The sequence below is a fragment of the Musca autumnalis genome, unplaced genomic scaffold, assembly GCF_047663935.1.
Source record: "Musca autumnalis isolate F117 unplaced genomic scaffold, ASM4766393v1 scaffold_5, whole genome shotgun sequence".
Taxonomy (NCBI): domain Eukaryota; kingdom Metazoa; phylum Arthropoda; class Insecta; order Diptera; family Muscidae; genus Musca; species Musca autumnalis.
In genome coordinates, this window is record NW_027412088.1 from 65,033,192 (window position 1) to 65,059,998 (window position 26,807).

Consider the following 26,807-nt stretch of genomic DNA (forward strand, 5'->3'; position numbering starts at 1 on the left):
TTATATTCAAATCGGTTCAGATTTGGATATAGCTCTCACATACATATATTTTCGGCCGATTTCCTTATTTTATGCACCAAACACGATATATATGTCCAATTTCGCTGAAATTTAGAATGAGTGACGGAACTTGGTCTGGAAAAAAACGTGCCGAATTATATCAAAATCGGTTCAGATTTGGATATAGCTTCCATATACATATATTTTCGGCCGATTTCCTTATTTTATGCACCAAACACGATATATATGTCCAATTTCGCTGAAATTTAGAATGTGTAATGGATATTGGACTAGAAATATATGTGCCAATTTATATCGAAATCGGTTCAGATTTGGATATAGTTCCTATATATATTTTCTGCCGATTTCATGTATTTGAGGCACCAAACACGCTATTTATATCCAATTTCAATAAAATTTGGAACGTGTGACTAAAATTGATCTAGAATCACATGTGCCAAATTATATCGAAATTGGTTCAGATTTGGATGTTGCTCCCATATATATTTTCGGCCGATTTTCCGAATTTGATGCACCAAACAGGCTATATATGTCCAAATTCACTGAAATTTGGAATGTGTTACAGAACTTGGTATAGAAATAAATGTGCCTAATTATATTCAAATCGGTTCAGATTTGGATATAGCTCCCATATATATTTTCGGCCGACTTTCCGCATTTGATGCACCAAACACGCTATATATGTCCAATTTCGCTGAAATTTGGAATGTGTAACGGAATTTGGTCTAGACATAAATGTGCCGAATTATATCGACATCGGTTCATATTTGGATATAGCTTCCATATATATTTTCGGCCGATTTTCCGCATTTGATGCACCAAACACGCTGTATATGTTCAATTTCGCTGAAATTTGGAGGGTCTGACGGAATTTGTTCTAGAAATAAACGTGCTAAATTATATAGAGATCGGTTCAGATTTGAATATAGCTCGAATATATATTTTCGGCCGATTTGCTGTATTTTATGCACCAAGCACGATATATATGTCCATTTTCGCTGAAATTTGGAATGTGTTACAGAACTTGGTTTAGAAATAAATGTGCCAAATTATCTCGAAATCGGTTAGATTTGGATATATGTAGCTCCCGTATATATTTTCGGCCGATTTCCTGTATTTTATGCACCATACTCGCTATATATGTCCAATTTCGCTGAAATTTGGAATGCGTAACGGGATTTGGTCTAGACATAAATGTGCCAAATTATATCGAAATCGGTTCTGATTTGGATATTGCTCCTGTATATATTTTCGGCCGATTTTCTGTATTTGATGCATCAAACACGCTATATGTGTCCAATGTCGCTGATCTTTGGGATGTCTGACGGAATTTGTTCCAAAAATAAATGCGCCAAATTATATCGAGACCGGTTAAGATTTGGACACACTATATATGTCCAATTTCACTGAAATTTGGAAAGCGTGACGGAATTCGTTCTAGAAATAAATGGGACAAATTATATCGAAATCGGTTCAGATTTGACTATAGCTCCCATATATATTTTCTGCTGATTTTCTGTATTTTATGCACAAAACACGCTATGTATGTTAAATTTCAATGAATGGTCTAAAAATGAATTTGACAAATTATATCCAGATCGGTTCATATAGGAATATAGCTCCCATATATATTTTCGGTCGATTTCATGTTTTTGTTACGTATGTTCAATTTCAATGAAATTTTGAAGACATAGCAGTCAGTAGAAGTTATCATTATTTACACAACAACTTATAGTTGGGAAGGAATTGTCCAAGGCTAGAGCTATTAAGTATCATATCTTTGGGAGACCTCTTAAGATTTATGTTTTATTATGATATATCTAAATCATTAGGAATACTTATAGGCGGAAAGGCTTTCGGAGGAGTGTTACTCCTGAAACATACAAAAATACTATAGTAGCTCCATAACAACCCTGAATAGATATATAACGCCCTCATATCTCCTATATTTATTCATTAAAATATTAAAAACTTTAATATAATTATGCATTCCATTATATTTTATCGTAGTCGGGGCAGCAAAGCGCACCGGGTTCAGCTAGTGTATATATAAAATTGAAATTTGTTTGTCTGTTTGTTTGTTTGTTTGTTTGTGCCTTATAGACTCGAAAACCGCTGAACAGATCCTACTGAAATGTTAAGGGTACATTGCTACATGGCCTGGAATGAAAATAGGCTATATAATTTTTTGAAATTTCGCGTTGATCTGGAGATATAGCATCAAAACCGGAGGCACCTCCAAAAAATTTAGATTTTGTATGCAAATATCTTTAGAACTATTACAGATACAATCTCCAAATTTTGTATGTGTGACGGAATTTGGTGTAGAAATAAATTTACTAAATTTTATTCAAATCGGTTCAGATTTGGATATAGCTCCCACATACATATATTTTCGGCCGATTTCCTTATTTTGTGTACCAAACATGCTAAACACACAACACAAATTTCCAATTTCAATGAAATTTGGAATGTGTGGCGGAATTTGTTTTAGAAATAAATGTGCCAAATTATATCGAGTTTGGTTCAGATTTGGATATAGCTCCCATCTACATATATATTCGGCCGATTTCTTTTTTATCCACCAAACACGCTATATATGTCAAATTTCGCTGAAATTTAGAATGTGCGATGGATATTGGCCTAGAAATATATGTGCAAATTTATTTTGAAATCGGTTCAGATTTGTATATAGCTCCTATATATATTTTTTGCCGATTTCATGTATTTGATGCACCAAACACACTATATATGTCCAAATTCACTGAAATTTGGAATGTGTTACAGAACTTGGTCTAGAAATAAATGTGCCAAATTATATTGAAATCGGTTCAGATTTGGATATAGCTCCCACATATATTTTCGGCAGATTTTCTGCATTTGATGCACCAAACACGCTATATATGTCCAATTTCGCTGAAATTTGGAATTTGTAACGGAATTTCGTCTAGACATAAATGTGCCTAATTATATCGAAATCGGTTCAGATTTGGATATAGCTCCAATATATATTTTCGGCCGATTTTCCACATTTGATGCACCAAACATGCTATATATGCCCAATTTCGCTGAAATTTGGAGGGTCTGACGGAATTTGTTCTAGAAATAAATGTGTTAAAGTATATCGAGATCGGTTCAGATTTGAATATAGCTCCCATATATATTTTCGGCCGATTTCCTGTATTTTATGCGCCAAGCACGCTATATATATCCAATTGCGCTGAAATTTGAAATGTGTGATGGATATTGGCATAGAAATATATGTGCCAATTTATATAGAAATCGGTTCAGATTTGGATATAGCTCCTATATATATTTTCTGCCGATTTCATGTATTTGAGGCATCAAACACGGTATTTATATCCAATTTCAATAAAATTTGGAACGTGTGACTGAACTTTGTCTAGAAATACATGTGCCAAATTATATCGAAATCGGTTCAGGTTTGGATATTGCTCCTATATATATTTTCGGCCGATTTCCTTATTTTATGTACCAAACATGCTATTTATGTCCAATTTCAATGAAATTTGGAATATGTGTCGGAATTTGTTGTAGAAATAAATGTGCCAAATTATATTGAGTTTGGTTCAGATTTGGATATAGCTCCCATATACCTACATTTTCGGCCGATTTCTTTATTTTATTCACCAAACACGCTATATATGTCTAATTTCGCTGAAATTTAGAATGTGTGATGGATATTGGCCTAGAAATATATGTGCCAATTTATATGGAAATCGGTTCGGATTTGGATATAGCTCCTATATATACTTTCTACCGATTTCATGTGTTTGAAACACAAAACACGATATTTGTATCCAATTTCAATAAAATTTGAAACGTGCGACTGAACTTGGTCTAGAAATAAATGTGCCAAATTATATCGAAATCGGTTCAGATTTGGATATAGCTCCAATATATATTTTCGGGCGATTTGCCACATTTGATGCACCAAACATGCTATATATGCCTAATTTCGCTGAAATTTGGAGGGTCTGACGGAATTTGTTCTAGAAATAAATGTGCTAAATTATATCGAGATCGGTTCAGATTTGAATATAGCTCCCATATATATTATCGGCCGATTTCCTGTATTTTATGCACCAAACACGCTATTATGTCCAATTTCGTTGAAATTTGGAATATGTGACGGATATTGGCCTAGAAATAGATGTTCCAAATTATATCGAAATCGGTTCAGATTTGGATATAGCGCTCATATATATTTTCGGCCGATTTCATGTATTTGATGCTCCAAACACGCTATATATGTCTGATTTCAATGAAATTTTTAACGTGTGACGAATATTAGCCTAGAAATATATGTGCCGAATGATATCGAAATCGGTTTAGATTTAGGTATAGCTCCCATATATATTTTCGTCCGATTTGATGAACTTAATGCACCAAAAACGCTGTATATGTACGATTTCAATGACATTTGAAATTTATGACGAATATTGGCCTGGAAATAGATGTTCAAAATTATATCGAAATCGGTTCAGATTTGGATATAGCGCCCATATATATTTTCGGCCGATTTCATTTATTTGATGCACCAATCACGCTGTATATGTCCGATTTCAATGACATTCGTAATGTGCGACGGAATTTGGCCTAAAAATAATTGTGCCAAAATATTTCGAAATCGGTTCAGATTTAGATATAGCTCCCATGTATATTTTCGGCCGATTTCATGTATTTGATTTGATATATATGTACGTCCTATTTCAATGAAATTTGTATCATTATTGACATATCTCTATCAATATTGGAGTAAAAATTATCAATAACAGAAGCAGTTACCCTAAGAATAATTTAAGATGTCCCAATAGGCTGAATAAATTACAAGTATCCTCAAACTTAAGGTACTCAATTTTAGTGTTGTTCCTAATTTAATTATCTTCTCCAAAGGAGAGAGTGGACTCAGGAGTGTTAGAGTATAAAAAATTTGTAAATGTGACCTACGTAGGACTCATTCATTTATTTTTCACTTAGTCGGGGTAGCGAAGCGCACCGGGTTAAGCTAGTAAAAAATAAAATTTCACATCAAACCTTAAACGTATTTTTTGCGCAATTTGTATAAATAAGGGTATATTTATTTGTTCACCAATCTACTTATCTTCATCCGTTTATTAGCATATCCTAGAGAATTATTACTTTACAATTTATGGGCTATTCTTTTGAGGGGAAAATACCCAACCAACTTCAGTTTCTCCTTTTTATTTATTAGCTGAATTTCTAGATACAATATCTGCATATACAGTACGAATTGTGATGGTATATCATTATTGTAAAAAAATTCGAATTTCAATTAAATATAATTCAAACAGGTTGCAGGTTGTTTGAATAATATTTCATTGAAATTCGAATTTTGTTTACAATAATGATATTTGTACCATCACAAAGGTATACTGTATGTACATACATATATTTATCTAGAAATTCAACTAAAAAAAGCATACATATGATTGTATGTATGGGTGACGTAGGGGATGAATGATACCAAGCAATGGTCTTGACTGGCTTTAACATGGCAAAGCCCAGGATCTATCTTGGTCCCTCTTTCATCTCAAGTGGACACTGACCTCCCCGTGGTGTCACCTGGGGAACTGCCTTTAACACCCGTTAAAGGTAGTGAGCTAACATGTGCCGCGCGTTCACCCATAAGAACGTTAAAAACTTGGGTTTGGGCGTCGGGTTAGTAACCCTCCCCTAGAAATTCAACTAAAAAAAGCATACATATGATTGTATGTATGGGTGACGTAGGGGATGAATGATACCAAGCAATGGTCTTGACTGTCTTTAACATGGCAAAGCCCAGGATTTATCTTGGTCCCTCTTTCATCTCAAGTGGACACTGACCTCCCCGTGGTGTCACCTGGGGAACTGCCTTTAACACCCGTTAAAGGTAGTGAGCTAACATGTGCCGCGCGTTCACCCATAAGAACGTTAAAAACTTGGGTTTGGGCGTCGGGTTAGTAACCCTCCCCTAGAAAAAACATCCTACTATGAAAAAACGAAAGAAAAGAAAAACAAACCCCTCTAAAGTTGACGAACCCCGCAAACGTTTTAAGGACCATGATCTGCGAATCTGGACCTGGAATGTTCGCACTCTTTATAGAGAAGGTGCAGTCTTCGCATTGGCAGACGTACTTGAAAAGTACAAGGCCGATATTACTGCCATACAGGAAATACGATGGATTGGGAAAGGCGTCACAACAACACCTAAAGGTGACGCACTGTATTATAGCTGCCATGACGTAAAGCATGAATTTGGTTGCGGATTCGTAGTTAGTCGGAGACTAAAACATCTGGTATCCAGCTTCACCCCAGTGAATGAAAGACTTGCTGCAATTCGAATAAAAGCTAAATTCTTCAACATCAGCTTTATTTGTGCTCATGCTCCCACTGAAGAAAAGGACGAACAGACCAAAGATATATTTTACGAGCGCTTAGAAGAAACATATGACCGTTGCCCTGCCCATGACATTAAAATCATTCTAGGCGATTTTAATGCCAAAATTGGAAAGGAGAATATCTTTGGCCCAACAGTCGGGAAATTCAGTCTCCACAGTGAAACATCTGACAATGGTATGAGGCTGATAGACTTTGCAGCTGCAAAAAACATGGTAGTTAGCAGTACCAGATTTAATCATCTCGATATTCATAAGGGCACCTGGCTGTCCCCAGATCAAAGAACAAGTAATCAAATTGATCATGTTGTGATAGATGGAAGGCATTCATCCAGCGTGTTGGATGTACGATCGTTCCGAGGCGCAAACATTGATTCGGACCACTATCTTGTTGCAGCAAAGGTACGTACCCGTCTAAACGTTGCAAATAAAGCACGAACAGACACAACGCGGAAGTTGGACATCGATAGGCTGCAAACACAACAGATAGCCACAGCATATTCCACTCAACTAGCCCAATTGCTTAACGCGAGCACTCCTTGTCCCGATAACATAACAACACAATGGCAAAATATTGCCCACTCCATGCAAACAGCCGCAAAATCCATACTTGGATTCCAGAGACCTCCACAAAGGAATTCATGGTATGACCAGGAGTGCCGTGCTGCTACCGAAGATAAAAATGCGGCATATAGAGCTACTTTACAATCAGTAGCAACGCGTAGCGCACGAGAGAGATATCGGGAGAAAAGGAGAGAAGAGAAACGTCTTTTCCGCAAGAAAAAGAGAGAGATGGAAAAGCGGGAGTGTGAAAAAATCGAGATGTACAAGAGCCAGAATGAAGTCCGAAAATTCTACCAAAGAGTGAAACATCAAACAGATGGCTTTGGTACAGGCACATCCTCCTGTAGAGACCAGCAAGGTAATCTGGTAACAGATACAGATAGCGTGCTCAGGATATGGAAGGAACATTTCTCCAATCTGCTGGTGTCCAATAGTGGCGAAGACGATGATACCGCAGATCCAATCCCAGAAGATGGTATAGAATGTATACCACCCGGCCAAGATGAGGTAAAAACAGCAATCAACCGGCTGAAGAATAATAAAGCAGCAGGAGCCGATGGCTTACCAGCCGTGCTGTTTAAAACCGGAGGCGACGCGCTGATAATGTGTATGCATCAGCTAGTTAGCACCATCTGGCAGGAAGAACGCGTACCCGACGATTGGAACCTGAGCATCCTATGTCCCGTCCACAAAAAAGGAGATAAGACTGTATGCTCCAATTATAGGGGCATAAGTCTACTCCCTATTGCCTATAAGATAGTGTCAGGGATACTGTGCGAACGAATAAAGCCTATGGTCAACGAGATAATTGGACCATACCAATGTGGCTTTAGACCTGGCAAGTCCACCATTGACCAGATATTTACCCTGCGGCAAATCCTAGAGAAGACCCAAGAGATGCAGATCGACACATTTCATCTTTTTGTCGATTATAAAGCAGCATTCGACAGTCCCCTCCGATCAAAGGTATTCCATGCAATGTCTGAATTTGGTATTCCCGCAAAGCTCATCCGGCTTTGTAAGATGACTCTAACTGATACTAGGTCCTCAGTTAAAATTGGAAAGAACCTCTCCGAAGAATTTTGTACCAAAAGAGGTTTCAGACAAGGAGACAGCCTTTCGTGTGACCTATTCAACATTTTGCTGGAAAAGGTAATACGAGATGCAAATGTCAAAAGAAATGGCACAATTTACACCAATAGCCACATGTTACTTGCCTATGCTGATGACATAGACATCATGGGACGATCAGTAAAGGAAGTAACTGATACCTTTAGGAAGGTCGAAGCAGAATCTGCGAAAGTGGGTCTGGCGGTAAACGGCGAAAAGACCAAATTGATGGTGTCGATGCGCAAAGCGTCCATAGAGCTCGGACCAACCGTAGAAGTTGGTACCTACAATTTTGAGGTAGTTAAAGACTTCGTCTACCTCGGCACTGCCATAAACACAACAAACAACATCAGTTGTGAAATAAGAAGAAGAATTGTATTGGCCAACAGATGCTACTATGGATTAAGTAAGCAATTTAAAAACAAAGCCACATCTCGTCAAACAAAAATAACACTATACAAAACGCTGATACTACCCGTGCTAATGTATGGCTCCGAAGCATGGGTACTTGCGCAAGCAGATAAGGCAGTGCTTGGTGTGTTTGAGAGGAAAATTCTCCGAAAGATCTACGGGCCGATTTGCGTTGACGGTGAATATAGACGTCGTATGAACCACGAGCTATATAAGCTATACAAAGACATGCATATAGTTAAACGTATCGAGATGCAACGATTGCGTTGGCTAGGCCATATCATGAGAATGAGCGATGATGAACCCGCTAAAAAGGCGTATGAATACATGCCACATGGCGGTGCACGCAGAATCGGCAGGCCTAAGCTTCGATGGAGCAAGCAAGTGGATGAAGAAATGGAAAGGCGCGGTATTCCAAAAAGTCAAGCGAAAAACAGAGAGGAATGGAGATCTTTTCTTAGTTCGGTCTATAGAACAAATGTTCTGTAATGGGCCAACTAAGTAAGTAAGTAAGTATGATTGTATGTATGGATTGTGTAAAAAATATGATTCCTACCCGTTTTTGATATACCATGTCATATGTGTGTAAACAAAAGACCTTTTGATCGTATTATAGCACAAAGGATAAGAAAAATCCCCTATAAGCTGTACCACAACAAAAGAAAAACAAAAAAATTTATGATTTTTTAAGGTTTATTAGAAAAATTTCAAACTTCAATTTAAAGATTGGCTCTATTTAAGGACAAATATTTATAGGTTTCCTATCAGATGTATTATTTCGTGAATACAAATGATAATCATATATAATCATAAACAAAAGGAAGTTATGGAAGGGGAAATATATTATTAACATTACCAAACGTACATTATAGAAAAACAGGAAATTTAAAAGTTCTATAATAGACAAAAGTCCCTTTGAATTTGTTCTACAGACAGATGGTGTTCTTTCACTTCTAAAAATCTTCTATAGATATAAGACCATCTAAAAGTCTTCTGTGGGCAGAGAACTTTCCAGAAGTATATGGCCAGGAAAGCATCTGAAGCTCTTCAATAAAGTTTTTCTGAACACTTTCCCAGCTCGGTGTCCTCTATTACTTTCTCGATGACTTTCTTAAGGTGTATTTATGGCCTGAATATCCTCTCTGGTTTTCTTCATACCAATGGCCTTCATAAGGTCCTCTATAGATAGAATACATTCTTAATGTTTTCTATAGATAGACAACCTTCTAAAAGTCTTCCATAGACAGATCTTCTTAGGGTATTTTATGGACAGACGACATTTTAAAGGTCTTCTAGCGACAGAATAATCTCTACAGATCATTTGAAAATATTCTGTACACAGAAAACCTTAGAAAGATTTTCTATATAAAGATGACCTAAAAACCTTCTATAGATCGAAAAACTTCTAAATGTTTTCTATAGACAGGAGAATTTCCCTAGGTTCTCTATAGACAGAAGACATTCTTAACGTCTTCTACAAACAGAAGACCTTTGAAAAGTCTTCTCTAGACAGAAGACTTTCAAGGGTCTTCTATTGACAGAAGACCTTCTAAAGGTCTTCTATTGATATAATACCTTCTTAAGGTCTTTTATAGACAGCGGACCTTTATAAGGTCTTCTATAAATATAAGTCTACCTAAAGGTTTCTATAGCCAGAAAGCTTTGAAAGGTATTTTATAGATCGAAGACCTTCCAAAGGTCTTCTATAGACAGAATACCTTCTTAATGTCTTCTGTAGACAGAAGACATTTTTAAGGTCTCTATAGACAGAAGCCCATTTAAGGGATTCTATAGACAGAAGGCCTCTACAAGGTCTACACAGAAAACCATCGAAAGGTCTTCTATGCATAGAGACCTTCTATAGGTCTTCTATAAACAGAAGACCTGCTAAAGTTCTACTATAGACAGAGTGCTTTTTAATGGTATTCTATTTCGGAATACCTCGTAAAGATCTTCTGTTGACAGAAGACCTTGACTAGAATGATCTTCTAGTAAGGTATTGTATAGACAAAAGTTCATCTTAAGTGTTTTATAGACAGAAAGCCTTTAAAAGGTCTACATAGAGGACCTTCTAAAGGTCTTCTATAGATAGAATGCCTTCTAAATGTCTTCTATTGACAGAAGACCTTCTAAAGGTCTTCTACAGATAGACGACCTTCTAAAGATTTTATATTGACAGAGGACTTCCTAAAGGTCTTCTATAGACATAGGACCTTTGAATGGTCTTCTAGTAAGGGCTTGTATAGACAAAAGTCCATCTTAAGGTTTTTATAGACAGAAAGCCTTTAAAATGTCTACACAGAAGACCTTCATAAGGTCTTCTATAGACAGAAGACCTTCTAAAGGTCCTCTATAGATAGAAGACCTTTTAAAGGTCCTCTATAGATAGAAGACCTTTTAAAGGTCCTCTATAGATAGAAGACCTTTTAAAGGTGTTCTATAGATAGAAAACCTTTTAAAGGTCTTCTATAGATAGAAGACCTTCTAACGTCCTTCTAAAGGTCTTCTATAGTTAGAAGAGCTTCTAAAGGTCTTCTATAGATAGAAGACCTTCTAAAGGTCTTCTATAGATTGAAGGCCTGCTAAAGGTCTTCTATAGATAGAAGACCTTATAAAGATCTTCTATAGATAGAAGACCTTATAAAGATCTTCTATAGATAGAAGACCTTTTAAAGGTCTTCTATAGATAGAAGGCTTTCTAAAGGACTTCTACAGATAGAAATGTAGGACTTTTAATGGTCTTCTAGATAGAAGACCTTCTAAATGTCTTCTATAGATAGAAGACCTTCTAAAGGTCTTCTAGAGACATATGACTTTTTAATGGACTTCTAGTAACGGAAGACCTTCTAAACGTATTCTATTGACAGAAGACCTTCTAAAGGTTTTCTATAGACAGACGACTTTCTTAAGGTGTTTTGAAGGTAGAAGATCTGCAAAGGCCTTCTAAAGACAGAGGACTTTCTAAAGGTCTTCTATTGACGGAAGACCTTCTAAAGGTTTTCTTAGGACCGAAGGCCTTCTAAAGGTCTTCTATAGACAGATGATCTTTTAAATATCTTCTATAGAGACAAGACTAGAGAAAAAGCTTTCTATGGGTGTTCCCTTTTTTCTGCATATACCTTCTAACGGTCTTGTATGAAAAGAGAATAACGTATAACGGTTTTCTATAGACAGATCCTCTATCTTCTATCACTCTGAGTGATAGAAGATCTGTCTATAGAAATGACAATATTGGTCCGATATTTTCCGGTATGTAAATATGTCGAATATTTTTAATTAAGTAATGTCAATTTTCAATTATGTTATTTGTGCCATTTCAACATATCCTTTCAGAAATGCCATCTGTTTCTGCGTAAGCATCATTTTGTATTTTAAATGAATCCAATTGACTGAAGCAAATTAACAGATGTTATCACATGAATTGCTTGTCCTCGCCTAACCTACTTCACCTTATGGCGGCTGTTACAACAAAATGTCATTGACATAGTTAGCCTAGTGTGGTTAACTGGCTGGCTGGTTGGCTCACTGACGGGTTGTATTCAGTTTTTCTATTTCATTCCATATATGACACATTTACATGTAAACGGTCCAGTTGTTTGTAATGCTCTTAAGTTAGCTTCAAGGGAGAAGAAAAACACTCTTTCAATGAATCACATTAGAACGTAGCTACATAGATATTCATTTTTACTACTAAAAGCGAGTGTGTGGTTGGGTGTGTATGTGCATCTTGTTGTATGTACAAAGATGACTGTTTATATTAAAAAATCACATTGGGGTTTGGAAGGCGTAAAGGATAACGATTTCTTAGGTTTTATTTTCTTCGGTTTTCTACTTTTATACGTGTTCGTCTTTGTTTTGCAGGGTATGTGGAACACTTTCAATTGAAAACATATTTATATAAAAACAATATTATAATAATAGTCTTATAATCTATTTTCTATGCATCCTTATGACACACTGTGACACTTTGGCCACATCAAACAATGCGGTGAAAGCATTGACATACATGTTGTAAAAATTATGCAAATAACAACAATCTCCGCTCTTATGTAAAATACTTTTATTGTAATGTGTAAAACAATAAATATTTTAAAATAATCCAATGTAAATATCAATCGAACGAAGCTGAGTATGCTATTTAATAAAATCTTATATATAACAAGTAAGAAAGGGCTATAGTCGGACGGGCCGACCATGTGATACCCTACACAAATTCATCTTGGCATTAGTTTTCCACGGAATAGATTTCATATGATTGCGACACGTTATGTGTTATATTCTTTGTTTCATATTGGACAGACGGTCCCTTTTGGCAACAAATACATACATATTTCATCAAAAAATTAATTTTAAAACAAGTAGAGAAGTTCTTCATGGCTGAAGTACTCATGAAACGTCGCCTTCTTATCCATAGGGGAGTTGCCAACGCCGAATATTTTGATGTCCTGGTCACTGATTGAACTGAAGAAATTCCGAGTGCAAGGCGGACGTGCATACCACTGCACCTTGTTGGCTTGACGCTTTCGAGGCATTCCCTTACTTTAAGACCCTGAACTGCATTGTTGGTTTTCAAGTTTCGTTTTCATAATTTCTATATAAATTGGATTTGAATACGAATGAATTACTAAGTTTACACAAAACACATAAAACCAAATATAATAAACCGTTAACACTTCATATCTTGCATAAGTCGGGAAAAATTGGGGTTGAAAAAATGTTGTAGGGGGGTCTATTCCAGTGAGCGGCAGTGTATCAAAATGGTCCTAAGGGCTTTATGTAGTCAAACGCTCCTTAAGACATTGGGCTTTCAGGTGTTGTGATATATTCCCTTGTGATATATTTCCTATAGCATTTTTGTATCGAGAAAAAAAATCTCTTATGATCTAAACTGGTCGTAAGAAAATGTAAATTCACGTTAAGGCGCGTATAACGTGCGTATGGGAGTTAGATATGTTCCTTTTAATTCGACCTCATATGCACCATTGCACTGAAAACAAATCCAATAATGGTCATTTTCCAAATAGTATCGGTTACCAAAAGTAGTTCTTGCTTTAAAAAGAAATGTAATATCCTTGTTTATATATCTGCATATCTATTTAGGTTGTCATCAAATACAAAAAAGTTTGCATTTAGTTTTAGAACAATTTCCAAAATGTAATATGAAAATATACGACACTGCACGGCAGGACTTCGAGTTTTGGTAGTTGGAAAAGTTTTCTTTCAAATAAATTGTGTTATATTACTTTCCTTCAGTTACACTTTGGTTACTTTAAGAAAGTGTTTTTGTGTGTTGATTTGTGGTGATAGTTCATTTGTTTAGGAACTACAGTTATAGTATTTTGTTTCTGCCTCATGGCATACCAGCTGACCCCAATGTAGTTTTTTGTAGTAATGTTTTCTCTCTTTTCGTTGGTCGTATGTAATGATGATGGAGGTGGTTCCATATTTTTCTGCGTTTTGATGAAGATGTTATTGTGCCTTCTTAGATTTTAAGTTGGTAATGGGAAAAAGTTGTAAACGAACCCATCACCCAAATACCAGTGATATTAGAAGTAAAGGAAATGTAAATGGAAAAGAAAAATGTTCTTTCAACGTAACGAAATATAGCTGTAAAACTTGAATCTATTTTATGATGATTTATTTTTGAAAGTAGATAAATAAAACATCTGCTTCGGCAATGTAGGTGTAGGTCTAAAAAATGACTTTGCAGAAAAAATTAAGTTTGTGGAATTCCTTTGGTTGGTTCATAATAGAAGACAAGCGTTCAAGCAATGTTTATGTAGGAAACAACAAAATTTAGTCGCCTTGTTGTGAAAAATGATGGTATAATCATTTGCTGTTGTTTAATAAATAAAGTCTGCTTCGAAGGTTCTCTGTGACAAATATTTCTATGAACAACATTTCCCCCACACTTACAAACTTAATAACGCCATTCAAATTTGAGTCATTGGAATACATACGACGACGTTATGTTTAGGCTTTCCACAAACTTATTGAGTGATTTAAAATTATAATATACCAAATTATTTACATTTTCCCAGCTAAACGAAAATGAAGTGAACATTTGTTGGCATAACTATATTAACAGCGTAAAATCACAGTTTTTGTTTATCTTTAATTATAAATGCAATCACGCTAAAGTAAACATCCGATCCCCTTAAATTTATGATGAGGGTAAACTTTAACTTTTATTCCCGCTACATATTCTTCTTTGTCCCCCTGTAGCAATTTAAATACACTTTGGCAGTCATCATAGTTGGAATTGTAAGAAGTTATTAAAAAGGAATAGCGAACACAAAGAAAACAAAACAAACTTACCAAAATTATTTCGTTTTCATTATCCACCAGAGTCTATACCGGAAGCATGAATCTGTAATTGAAGGGAAGGAAATTTCTTAAGGTGAATTAACTGTAATAACAAATAAGTAAAATAATATTAAAGTCACTGGAAAAAGTTGACACAACTAACAGTGGATATGTCTAAAAATCTGAATAATCAATAATGTGATATGCAGTCAACTTCGCTAAAACGAATAATTCTCGGAATAAACTTGTTTTAAAAAGTAAACAATTAAGAGAGGTTTATATTCGCACGGAACCGTTCATGTTACACCATAAACTGCTATGCCTGGGCATGATTTTTTATTTAATCTTTTTAATCCACCGATCTTGAATACATGCGTTGATGTACAAGTTAAAATATAGATGTACATTGATGTACTTGTTAAAATATATATATCTCACATATGTTCCCACAATATCACCAAAGAGACAAGGGAGACTTCTCTCATATCACTGAGTGCACGCCGATTTATATTGGCTCAATAATATGGGAGCTACTTTTTATCGCCGAGTCCGAGCGCCGTGTCTTACGACACCACTTTTAGACAAATTTTTCATTGCTGAAATACTCAGGAAATGTAAACAAACATTACGCTGAGGGGATTTGCCACCACGGACAAGTTATAACAGTTATGATAGTTTCCCAACATACCATTCAGTCTGATTTTATAAAATTTACGAAAAACAATTCGTATAAATACATTCTACAATTACACGGATAACTAATAATTAGCATACACATTCATTATTTTCAAGAGAATCAAGTTTCGTTTATTCTCCAGTGGCTACACAAGAATTTAAAATTCAAATATGATGTTTTGTTCGAATAATGTTGGTTTGTTGGGTTGTCTTGTGTAATGGAAAAAATGTGTGTATTAATCTAACATTTATTAGATTTGCAGCAAATCGTTTATTCCCTTCGAGATTTATAGGAACTAGTAATTTTTGTTAGTGACCGTAGGTTTTAAAGTTTTTGGGTAATTACGTATCTCAGGACGTAAAAATGCTGCAATTTTACGATAAATGTTGACATTTTGTGTGGTAGGTACTTGAAAGAGTCGTGCTATATAATATATATTCAAATCAGATTTATGTGTGGACTATCAGGTATGTAATGGAAACCGATTTCGAGCTCAAAACGAGTCAAAAACGGCTGTAGGTGTGATGCATGTACATATTCCGATTTCGAATTGTTTTCGATATCGGTTTCATATTCCAATTCCATTGGGTTCTAAAGAAAACTTGATCAAAACAACGTGTGATGCAACCCGATAATCGTTTGTTTTTCTCGTTTTGAAAACGGTCATATTGTTGTGGTCGATTTATAAACCTGAACGGATATCAATATATTTGTCTTACTCTTGTGTTTATTATGTATATTCCAAAATCAGTCTCACATTCCAAATATCATCGAAATTGGACAGACATAGCGTGTTTGGTATTTTACGTGAGAAAATCCAAAACAAACAAAAAATAAATAAATCGGTCTTATTTGTTGCGATCAGACGGACAGACATTCATTAATCAACTCAGGATGTGATTATTTGCATATGCGTAAAGGGAAATATAGGCATATTCATTTCCATATTTGTTGAAGTTTGTTCGGCTGTAGGTCTCTATTTAATAAAACAAAGTAACATTTGTTTTATTGTCGACATCGACATCATCAGGAACATTTTTTGGTATTATTCAGCTAGCAAACAATTTTCAGCCTTTGTCACTGGTGGTGTTGAGTGCAAATAAAACAAATGTAACTTTGTTTTATTAAACCGAGACCTACAGCCGAACAAACTACAACGAATATAAAAAAGATCAAAGGTCGACAAAAACATAATCAGTATATTCATTTCCTATTGCATGTTACCTACAAATGCACAAAGGGGCGTTAACCACAGGGTGGTATAGGGTCCAAATAAGAAGTTTTATACAAAGCTTTCGGGGGTGGATTTCCATCTACAAAATTATATTTTTTAATCAAGACATTCAGCAATGATCATTAGATCTAAAGACAAATTGTTGAAGTTTTCTGGTAGATTCAGATCAGGAGGCTTTTCTCATATCAAAAAGTGTAGCCCGATACCGGTATGAAAATTCAGCTAAAAACGTAAAAATATCTGAAATCGGGCGGTATTGTTATATGAAGGCTACACCAAATTTCTTGATCACTTGGAACCCTAAATGGCAAATTATAGTCAATTCTGCCAAAAAATGTAGCAAAAATCGTAAAATCGTTCTTACTTTTAATGCTATGTAGGAGGTACGTGAAGGGATATGTAGACATATTCCTCCTTGAAACTTATCCTAAGTCGGAAAATCATTCTTTCCGGTGGGTACGGTCAATGAAGTTGGTCAACGGTAATTATATTAGGAAGTAAGGAGTTGTCACGAGACACTATAGCGTTATAAACAGGACCACACTACATTCCTAAAACTTTCACAAGGATCTTCGAAAACCCCTAATTCGAGCTCAGAGCTATTTTAGTTGGTCATCACAAGAGTGTAATTAGGACCAAGCGGACAATATTCGGCAAAAAATTCAAACCAATCTTTTGAACAGCTTAATCTACCTTTGGTAAAAATTCCAAAACACTTCTTAAACGCAATTAATGAGATTGACTGAAAATTGTCTGAACAGATTTTGTTGTAACATATATACATATATTAGGTCTAGGCAAATTTCTGATCATGACAATATGTTTGTACCCTCTTTACTCATAAGGAGTACTATTGCTTTAATAATGGAGAAATAACACCTCTCGAAGATATGGGTACTATTTTTCGGCAACCTTCATATTTCATAAATTGTTTGTATAACGGTCATTTTAGCAGGTAAATCGTTGAAATATTAGGTGTTTGCAGTAGCTTATGTTCAATTGTTCGTTAGTCAGTATTTTCAGTCCATCTGTAATGTGATAAATTTGATTTTTATTATTTTCAAACACACAATTTTAATTACTCAAATTTTAACGGAATTCCTCAGCAGGAAGTACTGTACACAACATATCATCAATCTCTCGATAACACAATAACAATGTTAATCACATCCTCTGTGTACTTGTTCTTAGTTTGACATCTACTTAACCTTACCTTTCTTGACTGCGGCGTGGTTTAGCAACATTCTTTTCTTCCGCAACCATCAGAGAGTAAACTTGAAAAATTCTTCTATTAATGATTAAATCATCCATAAACTTAAATAACTTTAAAAAAATATATATTTCCAAAATTTTGAAATTCAATTTACCTGAGGTAAGACAATTTCAAAACCAGTTAGTGAAAAAGTGGTAAAATGCTGAAATATTGCTCTTTGTTATTTTTGCTTGCCAGGCCGCTATTCTAACGACGATATTAATTTTAACACCTCGTGCTGTAAATTGTTACAAAGCAATTTCTATCGCTTAAGTGCATTCATAAAAAGTCCTACATTAATCTTGAAGAAAGCTTCTGCAAATAGTGGAGAACCGCCAGATTGTGCCGTATAAAGTACTTGGGCTACGTGCCCAAGCACCCCACAATATTAGTGCTCTGTGACATACCATCCAAATTACCAACTTTCAAAACCGCCATTCTGAAGTCAACCTGCTTTGGTCCAGTATATCGGCCCATATATAATGCCATTTTACAAGAGTATCATCCCAAAGCAGACGAAATAACTACACACTCAACACGTAATTTTTAAATGGTTTATCAGACGGAGTTTATCTGGTAATTAGCAACATCAAATAGCCATCAGCGTCTCCAACTAACCTATTAGCATCCCGAAAAGAATTGGTACCAACCTGATGGGTCAAAATGGACTACCTATAAACTTCATCAGCATTTCCTAGACTGCAACCTTATACATCAATAAGCAGCCTTAATATCAATAAGTCAACTTCAGCGATAATTAAGTTTAGCTATAAGAGTTAGATCATTATATCTAATGTACATAATCATCATAGCAAAGCAAAATTTACTTCCACCCACATAACAAACAGCGCCAGCAGAGGACGAGGCCTCATCCCGCAGCGGCAGCATCAATAGCGTAATTGGTGAGTTTAAATGATCATTACACACAAGTTTTTATACCCTCAGCCTTTAGGCTATGAAGGGTATATGGTAAAATTCAAATTTCCTTTACAATTCCATCGAGAAAAAAATTAAAAAAATTTTGACAAGCACATTCACGATTTTTGTTACATGGGTTAAGAAAAAAATGGTAGTTTCAAATATGTTCGCGTTCACAAAATTGGATGCTGCGCCCAAAAGTTATGGGGGGTTTTATTCCCTTATAAAGAAAAAATATTTAAAAATTCCCTTTGTATTGCAATACCAAAATGTATATATAAATCGGTAACAACATTTAATATCTATCCGTAGACGCCTATATATTAGCTAAATTTATTTTCATTTTCGCGGAAAATCAAAAAATAATGAAGGAATCTTGGAGTAAATTTTATTTATTCTTACTCAGAGTCCATAAAAATCTCTAAAAAATAAATTAAAAATACGTACAGAATCTTGACAATGTCCAGAGAAATGTGAGACCAAAATTTTATTGATTAAGATTTTAAATTGCATATTGCAGCTACAACAAAAGACAAAAGTTTATTGTTGGAACATTATTTCAAGAATATATTTTTTGGTTTAATACAAAAAATTTGAGAAAATTTTTTGGAGTTATTCTACTATTTCGCTAAATTTCCTAACAAAACCTGAATTATTTTGCTAAAACCTCTTCAAGGAAAATAGTTTATCATCGTGAAAGTATATTTGCATAGTGTGATAAGCAATAGAATTAGGAAATAAAGAGTGATATTGATATTACAATCAAAGAAAAAACATAAAAGTTAAAAACCGTATAACGCGCGAAATAGTTAAAATCAGTTGAGGCGCATGTGCTTTTCGCATAGAGCGAGTGCATCTCTGTCAATATGTTTGCATTTTTCCATGTTTCATTTAACCGCAAAAGTGTGCCATCAGTTGCATCTTACTACACCAAAATGCTACATGTGGGTAAAAATAACGCGATGTTCATATGATTATAAGGCGCATCCGATTTCAGTGACCCCCTGTTAAAAATACGTCAATAAGACAAATTTTATACAGATTCGTCAAGAACCGCGGATGTGCTACCTGATTCTATTTTTGGTTAAATATGAATACTACTCCCGAATCTCTGAAATTCATGACACACCTTTTTCACAAATATTATAATCGCGTATAAAGGATTCCATTTATGTAAAAAAATTTAAGGGCAATCGCGGTTAAGTATGCGTATTAGTCAAAATAAAATTTTGCTTATTTTCCTATTTTCAGGGTATCTATATCAGCGGTTTTAGTGGATGGATTCGATCGCGGTAGGGCTCATTGAATCCGGCGCGGAAAAAAACTAAAATCACGCGGGGTTCAAGGGTACCTGAGTCATAGTTGTAAATTTTGAAGCCAAAAAATAGGTTTTTAAAGAAAAATTACGCACCTAAAATTCGACTTTGGACTCCTATTACTAGGGAGCTGTGGGGAGCACACTCATGTGATATACATCGAACGACGTGGAATCGCGAGTTCTACATTCCTATAGCTAGTTTGGATTATTATCTAGTTGCACCCTCTAGTTATAAGAAAAATTCGAAAAACACTGAAATCAAAACTTCAAAATGTCAGCATCGATTTTAGGGGGATGCAGTGTATATATCGAAAAGTCATACACTAGAACCATGTTGCCAAAGGGGTATTCTTTAGTTCTCTTTTTGAGCACAGGTTTGAGTTTTGCGTGGCTTGGCCAGAAATCAAGAAAGAACACAAAAAAAACTTGTATACTTCAACACATTTTTCCCATTTTTTTATATTACCACCAACGCAGCTTCCACGAAAATTAATTGTTATGGCCCATATTATGAGATCGTGGCTAAAACACTTCAATTAATATAAATATATTCATATTTTATAAAATATATTAACAGTTCGCGACTTATTAAATGGTGAACCTCAACTTCAACGATTGTAAAACTTTCTTGAATATTACCATATGTCCTCAAGGAATTAAAATATCGACCAAAAATAAAATTTTTATATTTTTCATACAAAAGTAATGGTCCATTTCACCCGCTAAAGAATATCAGATCATCATTCAAAATTGTAGGCATCTTTTTCGACCTATACTCTTACCCGGTGCAAAATTTCGTGACTATTGATGTATAATTGCGACTTCTAGCGAGTTTATTATTACACTACAAACAAACAACGGAATATATTAGGCTGTAACTCTGTTATCTGATCATGCACACCAACATAGTTGGCATCAATTGAAAGGTCAAGCGTTCCACTTTCAAGTATATCTCACTTGTCCGGAATGTCACTTCCAGTAATTAAGATATAAGCTGTATATTAAAAATTTTCACAATTTTCACACAAAAATTTTGGTCCATTTAACCCTCTAAACATTATCCGATCGCCATCTCAAATCGCAAGCTTCTCCTTTGTGATATACTCTTACCTTATTTAAAATTACGCGTTGATCGGACTATTATTGAGACCTACAGAGCCGCTAGAAAATTGGATAAATATTATGTTTTTGGTCCATTTCACCCGCTAAATATTTCACGATCATCACCAATAAGAATAGGGATCTATTCTGATCTGAACCCGACCTCCATACAAAATTTCGTGGCGATCGGTCCATAATTGCGGCCTGGAGCGTGTTTACAATTTATAATGGACAGACGGACCGACGGACACACATCTCAAAATCGCTTTATCTCGTCGAGATATGAAGATTGGTATACCACATTGGGGGTTTCCGACGAATATTTCGCGGTGTTACATGAATTTTTACCAAAACAAACTTATAATACCCTTTTTCACATTGTGGTATAGGGTATAAATAATAATTTGGTCCACATGTTAAATTCTGGGGCCTATTCCGAGAAATTACGAAAACAAAATTTAAAAATCAACTGTTTATTACGGCTTTGTTGGTAATTATATCAATGTAAAGAACTCCATTTACCTTCCATGCTATAAAATGTCGAAATCATGATAGAACAATATTCAAATCATGATAGATAAATTCCAAGTTTTTTTTTTTAAAGTTGATGCAAATTGCAACGCCGTACGGGGTTTTAATGTTTTTGTGCTAACTTTGGTAAGATACAAATCGCCCAAAATCTATTTTTAAATGTCTTTTGATATTTTTTGCTTTTTAGTACAAAAAGTTCCGGCTGCCCATTATAAAATAAGAAAATTACCCCTATCATTTCCAGTAATAATATGTATGTATGTGCAATATATCTGAGATGTTATCATGTATGTATATGAACTTATGTTTGTATTATCGGACGGCAAAAATAGATTACGTGGAAAACTGATCATGTCCAAGGGTAGAGGGTTAGGGTATCACATGGTCGGCCCCGTCCTACTATAGCCCTTTCTTACTAGTTTTTTTTTATCAGCAAGTCATTCTTGCGGACCCTTTTACAACGGTACAATTTTTTTCGAGGTCAATTCCATATCTTCTGAGATAATGGCCTAAAAGCTCCAAGAAACTCTGTCGGCACCAACTAAAATGGCAAATCAGCAGTTAACTTTCGCAGAGAGTTTTTGATTGGTCCAAACGTCACATATCGTTCAATCCTTAGGGTACCTCCCACACTAGATTTTAGAAAAATGCAGTTTGAGAACTTGTCTCGGATCTATTTGAAATTTTTTCAGCCGTTGCAAAGGTACAATTTTTTCCTTAGTAAATCCATACTACGTCAGATAATGACCCACAAGCTCCAAAAAATTCCTTCGGCACAAACAATGTATCGACAAATTTCACGTATTTTGGAGCAAACTCGTGATACAAAATCAATATATTTTATATACGGGATAAATATTATGTTTGCTTTTTTGGTTCATATCCATACCCCTTATTGTCAGCAATTCATAAACAGCGTATTATGTACCATATGGAGTGTCCTTTATCATAATGTAAGGAATGGTTTACCTAAGCAGGATAAGGCAATATATTTCGAAAACACAACATTAAAAATCAGTTAAGAGTATAAACCTCAGAACTTGACAGCTATGTGTGTATGCTTACTCAGCAAACTGAGCAATGTTTTTTTTGTCACACAATAGTCTTTTAAGTAGGGGGTGCTTTGTTGTAATCAACATTGAAACAATGAATTTTTATTGCAGGAAACTTTGTAAAAATAACAATATTAACAACATTTTTTGAGGGGGTTCATGAAAGAATCATGGTACAAGTGTGTGTATGTGTTTTTATAATGCTCTTAATTTGAATGGACTCTGATAAATTTAAATGACACCCGGTAGCTTTATCCAGGGCTTAAATGCTGTAACAGGCAACAACCAATGCTTAAATTACCCACCCACTGTATGGATAAACTCAAGAAGAAAAAATCTAATAAAACCTGTTCACCACAACAAACAGGCAGACAGGCAAACCGACAGACTGTAGAACAGAGGCAAACATTTAACCCTTAATGTTGGCATAAATGATAAAGGTTTAAACACAATGTCAACTACCAATGCCACTTTTGCACACAACGGAGAATAAAGGCAGCCAACACCTCCACCAACACCCCCAAAATATGATTGTGGGTGTGCGCTTGAACTGAGACGGCACATGTCCGCTCTAGAAACTGTGTGTTTTTGCCAACCAATCGGTCAACTGGGTATGGGGAAGCTAACAGTATTACAATGTAAACAAAAATGTTTTAAAATAATAAATATTTTAAAAGTTTTAAAAACTTATGTAAGGATCAATAGTAGAAGAGTTTGAATACTAAGTAAGCTAAAGGCTCAGCCGCTATGTTCTCCAAAATATTTCTATAATAAGGAAGAAGAAGAGTAACCGCCTTAATACTGACGATTCCCACAACCGTTTTAAGAACAAAGATGCACCTCGAATAAACTCATGTTGAACAGAAGACGTTCACTTTTCGTACTTTCGCAGGGAATAATAATTATCATGAAACCAGAAATAAACTAAGAATTGAATTTATTTCAAATGGTTCAAAAATTACCTTTTTATACCCTCCACCATAGTATGGAGGGTATATTAAGTTTGTCATTCCGTTTATAACACATCGAACTAATCATTTGCGACCCTATAAAGTATATATATTCTTGATCAGGATAAAATTCTAAGACGATCTAACCATGTCCGTCTGTCCGTCTGTTATAATCACTCTAGCGTCCGCAATAATTGAGATAGAGCGCTGAAATTGCACCCGAGGGTCTTTTTTCCATAGGCAGGTCAAGTTCGAAGATGGGCTATATCGGTCCACTCTTTGGTATAGCACCCATATAACGGTTCCTCCGGATTTGAGGTATTTTGACGTTCTTCGCCACATTTGCAGACCTAATTAACTAGAATTTGGCACTTAGGGTTCCTAGTGATCAACAAACTTATATCCCAAAGGATATGTGCATAGGTCCATGTTTTGGTATAGTCCCCATATAACGGTACCTCCCGATTTTCGGTATTTTGAGAATTTTAGCCACAATTTTTAACCGAACTATCTGCAATTTGACATTTGAGGTTCTCAGTGGTCATGAAACATCTCTACGAAACATCGTCAATATAGGTCCATGTTTTGGTATAGCCCCCTTATATCGGTACCTCCCGATTTTCGGTATTTTGGAAATTTAGCTACAATGTTTAACCGAACTGCCTGTAATTTGCCATTTGAGGTTCTCAGTGGTCATGAAACATCTCCACCAAACATCGTCAACATAGGTCCATGTTTTAGTATGGCCCCCTTATAACCGTACCTCCCGATTTTCGGTATTTTGAGCATTTTAGTTACAATTTTTAATTGAACTATCTGCAATGTGACATTTGAGGTTCTCAGTGGTCATGAAACATCTCCACGAAACATCGTCAACATAGGTCCGAGTTTTGGTATAGCCCCCATATATCGGTACCTCCCGATTTTCGGTATTTTGCAGAGAAGTGCACAAGTAGCTGATTTTGACACTCATAAGCCACATGCTGAAAAACAAGCGTATGTGCGGCTTGCTACTCTAAAAAATAAATGCAAGTGTTGCTTGCCATTCTCAAAATATGTACGAGTGTGGCTAGTCACTCAAAAAATATGTTATTTAAAAATGGATATTTTTTGACACTTGCGTATGCTTTGCCAAGTAGTTTTAAATACGCAATAAAAATTTCTGTCTTAATTTTTGCTCATTGCACATCAAGAATTGTTTTCAACCCTTGTAATTCAACCGATTGTCTCGTGCTCTCCGAGAGAATGAGAGCTAAGATCACTGATTTTCAAACGTTAAAAGAACATGCAAAAACACACTTAGCATTCCAAGCAAATAAAGAAAAGCATACACAAACGAAACAACAACAAATAAAATTACAATTGTTTATTTTTTGCAGTGTTGTGTGTGTGCTTCCACTTGATAAGTCACTTGACAAACTATCTACGATTGCGAGTTTTGTAACAGTGCAAAATATGATGAATACTTGTTTTACTTATTACGCACAAGCAACGGTCTTGATGCGTCGCAAGTATTTTTGGTGGTGGTGGAAAAAATACCGAGTGCGAGAAAACACATGCGTTAAAATAGCAAAAGGCCCAAAAAACTTGTGCGTGCTCAATTGGCTTACGGGGCCAAGTAACTCATTGATGATCTCTGGTATTTTGACAATTTTAGCTACAATTTTTAACCGAACTAGCTGTAATTTGCCATTTGAGGTTCTCAGTGGTCATGAAACATCTCCACCAAACATCGTCAACATAGGTCCATGTTTTGGTATAGCCCCCATATAACGGTACCTCCCGATTTTCGGTATTTTGAGAATTTTAGCTACAGTTTTTAACCGAAATAGCTGTAATTTGACATTTGAAGTTCTCAGTGGTCATAAAACATCTCCAACGAAACATCGTCAACATAGGTCCATGTTTCGGTATAGCCCCCATATAACGGTATCTCCCGATTTTCGGTATTTTAAGAATTTTAGCTGCAATTTTTAACCGAACTAGCTGTAATGATAGGTATATCGAGAATTTTTGCTACAATTTTGTCTGTTCAAAAATAATCGTCAATATAGGACCATGTTTTGATATATCCTCCCATATAACTGTACCTCCCGATTTTCGGGAATTTTCAGTGGTCACGAAATTTCTTCACTAAAATTCGTCAACATGGGTCCATTTTTGAGGGTCTACATTGTTTTGATGAAACTACCCTCAATTTGACTCTTGAAGTTCCCTGCAGCTATAAAATTTTTCCGCCAAAAAATGTAAAGATAGGTTGACTCTTTGATATAGCCCCGAAGGTGGCACCCTTCACCTAGCTGAACACATTTTTTTTAGAATAGATAAGATAACACTGTGCAACAAAATGGAGGTGAAAGTCTGGGGCATGGAAAATTCCTCTTTGAATTTTGAGTTGGTGAGTTTATTATGAATCCCGAAGGACAGATCCCCCGTGAGTCGAACTTCCGCGCTATGGCGTGATGAAATTTTTGTTAGAGACCCTGTGGGCCTTTAGGTATTAGCGTTATATCTTTGTTCACTGTTGCTTAAGTGCTCTACAAAAACAACAAACAAAGATATAATGCTAATTCATGATGGTTTACAGGGTCTCTTGCAAAAACTTCATCACGCCATAACGCGGAAGTTCGACTCAAGGCGCATCTGTCCTTCGGGGTTTTTAATATACACACACCAAGGGCTTTCATCTCCAAAAGGAATTATCTCTGCCCCAACATTTGTGTTCACAGTGTAATTTAAGGACCCTAATTGTGAAAGGACCCTAATTATTCCATTTTAATTAAGACTATTTGATGGTGGAGGGTATAAAAAGTTCGGCCGGGCCGAACTTAACGACTTTTTACTTGTTTGTGTAAATTACTTTCCAATATTATTACGTATTTTCTGACGGAGAAGCTATAGTCTTCGAACTTTGGTCTATCTTTATGCTTTCTTTCCTTATTTC

At 35.5% G+C, this 26,807-nt stretch overlaps 1 long non-coding RNA gene across 2 annotated transcripts in view; it reads right to left on the reverse strand.

Annotated features, from left to right (window-relative positions):
* Positions 1-26,807, reverse strand: part of LOC141405345 (uncharacterized) — a 167,981-nt gene that overhangs the window by 78,968 nt on the left and 62,206 nt on the right. For both annotated transcript variants that reach the window (XR_012413185.1, XR_012413186.1), the window contains exon 3: positions 14,844-14,895. This is a non-coding gene — a long non-coding RNA (uncharacterized lncRNA). The remainder of the gene's footprint in view (positions 1-14,843; positions 14,896-26,807) is intronic.